Genomic DNA, 6,990 nt, shown 5'->3' with positions numbered 1-6,990 from the left:
AAACTAAATTTTCTTACGTCTTTATTGCCTCTCTTTTTTTGCAGTTTATTGCAGTGTCCTCTTGCTGATGCATCCTCATAGGCTATGTAATCATTAATGTCTATTTTCTCCTTCCCTGATATGCGTTTATATAGCATAACCATGTCTCCTCTTTTCCTTCTCTCCTGTAGTGTAGGTAAATTCAGTTTTTCTAGTCTTTCTTCATAGCTTAGATCCCTTAAGCTTGGTACTCATCTTGAAGCGGTCCTTTGAACTTCTTCAATCTTATCTATGTGTTTACTTAGATGAGGACTCCAGACTACTGATGCATACTCCAGGGTTGGTCTGATGATTGATGTTAGTATCTTTCTTAGCATGTCTTCATTTATGTATGTGAAAGCTATTCTCATATCTGCAAGCAATGTATACATGTTCCATACCTTCTCACTGATGTGGTCAGCAGGAGATAGTCTGTTATTGATAATCACACCTAGGTCCTTCTCCTTTTCTGATGTGTGTAGGGTTTTACTTCCTAACTTGTAATCCCAATCAGGTCTTTTTCCACTTTTACCAAACTTGATTACATGACGCTTGACTACATTGAATTCCAAACGGCCATGCAACGTTGAGTACACCGCTTCCCGTCCGATCAGCGAAGTTAAGCAACGCTGGGTCTGGTTAGTACTTGGATGGGTGACCGCCTGGGAACACCAGATGCTGTTGGCATCCCTACGAGTCAAGTGGGGTTGGTGGAGGTTTAGTGCCCCTCCCTGTAAAACAATTAACTCTAAGCCATTGGCCACCCCATTTGGGATACATGGCGTCTGGCAATGAATGAATGAATGTATTGCTCCATTCATGAAGTTTATTTAATTCTGCTTGTAGCTCTTTACAAGAGTCTGTGTTAGTAATTCTGTTTTGTAATTTTGCATCATCAGCAAACATACTTTGATAGCTTTCATTTCCAGTGTTACCGTCGATATAATTTATATACGCTAAAAACATAACTGGTGCCAGCACTGAGCCCTGTGGAACTCTGCTAGTCACTTCCCTCCATAATGAGTAATTTCCCCTTAGCACGGTTCTCATTTCTCTTTTTTTAATAGAAAATCTTGCATCCAATATTACAGTTTACCTCGGACTGCTCCTTGATGGTACAGTCTTTGGTGCAGTACTCTGTCAAATGCTTTCTTGAAATCTATATAGATTCTGTCCACCCATCCTTCTCTGTTCTGTAATGTTTTTGTTACTCTGTCATAGTATCTCAATAGATTAGTAACACAGGATTTTCCTTTTCTGAGACCAAACTGTCTTTCTGTTATCATACTGTGTTCTTCTAGATGATTCACCCAGACTTTTCTTATCAGCTTTTCTAATATCTTGCTTACAACACTGGTTAATGATACTGGTCGGAAGTTGAGTGGATTTTGTCTATTTCCTTTCCTGAATAAGGGAACAATGTTTGCTTTCTTCCAAATATCAGGTAGATTACCTTATCCCAAGGATTCCTTGAAAATTAAAGATAATGGTTTACTTAACTCCTTTGCACATTCATGTAGAACCCACCATGAACTTTCATCAGGACCATTTGCTTTACCTTTGTCTGATTAACTTAACTCCTCCTGTATTTCTTTTTCTTATATTTGTATATCTGGTAGTATGGGTGGGCATGCATGTTCCACATAATCCCTTTCAAAATTATTTTCTTCTGTAAAAACTGATTGGAAATTCTTATTTAATGCTTCACAAATATCCTTCTCTTGTGTATAGGTGATCCCCTCATCTGTAATGGATTGTATGTCATCATTTATTTTGGTTTTGCATCTGATGTAGTAGTAAAATAGCTTCGGTTGATCACTACTTTTAATTATGATATCCTCCTCAAACTGTTTTGGGGGTTCCCTCCTTATTCTTGTATAATCGTTTCTTGCCTGTTTATAGTTTTTATATTCCCTTTCAGTATTGTGTCTTCTGTATCTGTTCCACATCAAAAGTTTTTTTTCTTTTGAATTTTTACATTCTCTATTAAATCATTCCTTTATTTTCTTTTCTGCTTCTTTGTGCTGTAGGATGTACTTCTGGACTCCTATTTCATAAAGTTCACATAATTTTCTCTATATGACATCTAACTCTTGTCCTCTAAGCTCTTTTTCCCATCTGTTTCTAAGAAGTGTTTCTTTAGGTCATGTTAGTTGCCCTTTTTTTAGTGTAATGCTAGGTGTTTAAGGCCCGACTACTAGATCCTAGAACACCTAACGTGTAGCGGGGTCCTCTTTCAAGACCGGGGCTTAGTGCAAATAAGAGAGAGGCAGGACACAAAAACTCCAGGCAATAACTTTTACACGTGTATTCCTTATTCAGACACAAGACAAACAGCAGATAATACAACACAGTATTTGGTGAATTATAATCCTTACAACTAGATAATCAGTATCTCGCAGGATACAAGTTCAACAGACACTGATGATAACATTCCAAGTGTAGTGTACAGGTTTACTTAGAACACAGGGTCTCCGTGCACTTGAGGAAGTTGGGAGTAAGTCTCACAAGGGGGGGGGGGAGTGGTGACGCGCTGAGGGTCCGATTATATTTATCGTAATATAAAGTGGGAGTTAATGTTAGAGAGTTCGACTTATTATTTTCTGATAGCAAGGGGCTTTTGGTAATTTAGTATAACACGATTCTAGGTTTTCGTGTACAGTTGTGAGCAAATGACTCGAGGCCACCTAGTCCCCCAAGATGTTGGTGTTTTATCTGGCAACAGTGGTAGCTGTGAACTTGACCGAGATTCAGTCTGCTGTCCGGGCGAAACAAGCCCAGTGATAATGTCAATGTGCAGTTCTAACTGGTCTCCAATCAATATCATGCAAGTAAACGTATAATACTGATAATGATTAACGTGTCAGACACGTGGTAGATATAACCATAGTATTACAACACAGGCATCCAAATTGTGCTGCATTCATTCATGTGAGACGGTATCCCGAGCGAGCAGCTCCATCACCACCTTGGTTTGTGACGTAGGCACCACGTGACGTCACGTATGGGGAGGTGGAGCTAGTTGACCCGTTCATGATGATAAACATTTATAGAGAGTAATCGTTCTGCTTTATCACTCGAATATTAAAGAAACATTGGTTTTCTCTGTCAAAACAAACCTATTATAACCTCTAATCTCATATACGTTAAATACCGCAGCCAACCAGTTGCCCCCTCACCTCCCTCCCATCACACGTCCCACCTCGTCCCGCCCTTCCTAACCCACCACCCTCCATATAACTCACCCCCCTTCCCCTTGTTCCGCCTACTGTGGTGTGAACCTTTAACTGTCGACGAAAGTGAGGTTAACGGTGAGGGATGACTGGCATGACGGTGATTTTTGTGAAAATAATGCTAGGTTGCGGGGAAGTCAATAACCCTACAGCATATCTCTTGAAAACTGGTAAAGGTGGTTTGGTTCACGGCAATAATCGAACAAAATAAATCACTACCGATAACCGTGTGTCTCACATGAATGAACGCAGCACAATTTGGATGCCTATGTTGTAATACTGTGGTTATAAATATATCTACCACGTGTCTGACACGTTAATCATTATCAGTATTATACGTTTACTTGCATGATACTGATTGGAGACCAGTTAGAACTGCACATTGACAAATTATCATTGGGTTTGTTTCGCCCGGACAGCAGACTGAATCTCGGTCAAGTTCACAGCTACCACTGTTGCCAGATAAAACTCCAACATCTTGGTGGACTAGGTGGCCTCGAGTCATCTGCTCGCAACTGTACGTGTGGAATGCCGAGAGGAGATTCAGTAAGGGAGGGTGTAAGGCACTGAAAGTCTCGTTATGTTTATAGTAATATAAGGTGTAGGGTATTAATAACACTTTCTCTTTACCATATTCTGGTAGCAAGGGGCGTTTGGATATTTTACTAATATGAATCCCACGGTTTGAGTGTCTTACTGATGTAATACAAGGGCGTCACACCATGAGTCTGGTTCACCAACACTTAGACTCTGCACTTGTTATTACTCTTCTGCCCCGTAGTATATTTCATTCTCATTCCAAATTCTCGTAAACACTTGACCTGATATTTGGGGTGCACTATATCACTTCATCACTGTTACACTATAACTTAGAGCAATATCACACTATCATGAGTCACTATACGGTGGGGGCGGCAGGGAGACACTCCGGTGACAATTCTGCCGGGACTGGGGCACTGCTAGGGGAGGGCGTGCCGAGAGGGCATGGGATGACTCACAGGGGCGTCTTCTCTCGTCCGGGGCTACAGGTGGCAGAGGGGCCCGTACTTTCCGGGCTGGGAACAGGGGTGTGGCCCTCAGGACTGGGGCCAAACAAGTCCAGAAATCTCTGGCTCAGGTCTCAGCTGGAGGTAGAGGTCCTCTGCCGTCTGGGTGTAGGGAGGCCCTGCTTCCTGGGGAAGGCCAGGAGTACCCGAGGGCTGCGGCCCCCAGAGCCAAGTGGCGCCATCAGGGAGGGGCTGTGGCACCGACCCGAATCAGGGTCCGTCAGGTGGGTCTTCTCCAAGGCCAGGGGTATGGAGCAGAGGCCAGGGGAGGCGTTAGGGCCTCTCAGGGATTCTTCTGTGTCCTTTGCATTGCGGGTCTGGATCCTCATCTCACGCTGGGGCAGCAGGACTGCCCTCACCCGTCTTTGGCCGTGGGGCCTGGCTACTGGCTGTGGCTTCCCAAGGGCGCGATCATGAGGCGCCAAGGCCCGGTTACTGGCCGTGGCCAGGGAGGGGGAATCAGTGCACCTCTGGACATTTTCAGAGCGGCTACTGGCCGTCTGACGAAGGCGGGAGCGGCTACAGGCCGACTCCTGCAGGAGGGGTGGGGAGCAGCTGAAGGCCGACTCGAGGGCAACACCTTCAGAGCGGCTACTGGCCGTCTGACGAAGGCGGGAGGGACTACAGGCTGTCTCCTTCTGCCAGAGGGAGGAGCAGCAACAGGCCGACTCAGGGGCAACGCCTTTGGAGCGGCTACCAGCTGTCTGACGAAGGTGGGAGCAGCTACAGGCCGACTCCTGGATGAAGGGGGAAGAGTGGCTACAGGCCGACTCAGGGGCAATGCCTTCGGAGTGGCTACCAGCCGTCTGACGAAGGTGGGAGCAGCTACAAGCCAACTCCTGCAGGAGGGGGTGTAGGGCGGCTACCGGCCATCCCTGGAAGGACACCTTCTGATGAAGACGGGAGCGACTACAGGCCGTCTCCTGATTACCCTCAGGTCTGTAGTGTACCGATTCCTTTACGAGGGGCGGGCTGCTACCGGCCATCCCAAAGGGGAAGACACCTTCGGAGAGGCTACAGGCACACTCCTGTTGAAGGCGGGAGTGGCTACAGGCCAACTCCTGAGGGGCGCTGATCGGAGCTGGATAGATAGTTCCACCCCCGATCTGATCCGGCGGTACCTCTCCCCGAAGGTAGTGTCGGATTCCTGCTATGGCGATGGTGAGGTGGCTGTGTATTATAGGGGCATACGGCCCAGGCTGACTTGTGCCGTTGTTGCACTGAGTCTCGTGGTTCGGCTGCGGCTCCTCTTTGGGATCCTGGTGGGGGTGTCGGGGAGTATCCGGGGGCACTATGCTGCAGTTCACGCATTTCCTTTAGTTTGGGCTCTTTTTGTAACTTTCATTACTATTAATGTCACATGCAATCCTGAAGTTGTAATTTAATACTGCATGATCACTTTTGCCAAATGAAGGGTGATACATTATATTGTCAATATCATTTTCTTGTCTGGTAAATATATATATGATCTAGTACTGATGGTATGTCAAGTCCTATTTTTCTGGTGCTTCCTTTTACATGTTGTGTTAGGAAAAACTCTTGCACAAGGTCCAGGAGCTTTTGGTCCCAACAGCTTTCCTGTCTTGTTATATCTAGAGTACTCCAATTTATATTTGTATTGAAAACTCCAGTTTGTATAATTCTTTCAGAGTTCTCCTCCATTCTATGTAGTAGTGCTCTAAAACTTTGAATTGTTTTCTCTGCCAGGTCTTCATATTCGCCTTTTTCCCAAATGATTGATCTGGGTGGCATGTATAAATTTGCCACAATTACTTTCCCTTCAGATGTACTAATCTCTACTGCAATCAGTTCTACCTGTGAGGGTACATCTAGTTATATTTCCTTGACTTGCAGATTTTTCTTTGTTAATATTATAATTCCTGTTCCTTTTTTTTAAGTTCCTATCTCTTCTTCATATATTACATTCTTCTAGGTTTAGTGTATCGTTTGATATCCTTGGTGTTATTTTTGTTTCAGTTAGGCAAACAATATGTAGTTCCTTTTCTTTGATATAGTCATTCATCTCTAGTAATTTAGATACCATTTCATCTACATTAGAGTACATCAACTTAATCATCTTGTTTACATACTTGTTGTGACGTGTGTATGTGTGTGTGTGTGTGTGTGTGTGCGTGTGTGTGTGTGTCTGTGTGTCTGTTAGCACGATAACTTTGCAATCGCTCAGGATATCATCACAAAATTTTTCAGATATGTAGTAGGAGAAAAATCGATCACGGGTTCGAAACTGATGAAAGCAGGTCAAGGTCAAGGTCATATTCCGAGCCATGCTAGATATGTATTCTCTCCAGCGTTGTGTGTTTACCCCCGTGGGGAGCCCCTAGTTTATTTAATTACACTCCTTTTTTCTGTGAACATTAAAACTCTTATATTGTCTAGAGCTGGGGCTATATGTGTGTGTGGATTATAGTGATGTTGAAGTGAAATTTGATTAACACTATACCCTTTTTGCTGTGTGTGTGTGTGTGTGTGTGTGTCTGTGTGTGTGTGTGTAGTCACATACTTGTTTAACCCCTTAACTGTGGGGCGTCACTTTCGTGACACTTGGGAGCAAGGGATCATACCGCGGGGAATCACATTTGTGATTCTGTGTTATTTTGAATTCAGCCGGGCTTTCAAGTGGTGGCTTGTGTTGTCTATCAGTACTGCCAATGTCCAACACTAGTCAGCACTCC

General features: G+C 44.3%; 1 non-coding gene across 1 annotated transcript; it reads left to right on the top strand.

Moving 5' to 3' along the window:
* Positions 1-586: 586 nt before the first annotated feature.
* On the top strand, positions 587-705 carry LOC145393956 (5S ribosomal RNA). The gene has a single exon (XR_013896306.1). It is a non-coding gene; the product is annotated as a 5S ribosomal RNA (ribosomal RNA).
* Positions 706-6,990: the final 6,285 nt, after the last annotated feature.

This window comes from Coenobita brevimanus, chromosome 25, assembly GCF_032717465.1.
Source record: "Coenobita brevimanus isolate Jiangsu-jjx chromosome 25, ASM3271746v2, whole genome shotgun sequence".
NCBI lineage: Eukaryota > Metazoa > Arthropoda > Malacostraca > Decapoda > Coenobitidae > Coenobita > Coenobita brevimanus.
Note: the sequence above shows the minus strand (reverse complement) of the source record. Positions and strands in the feature narration are given on the sequence as shown.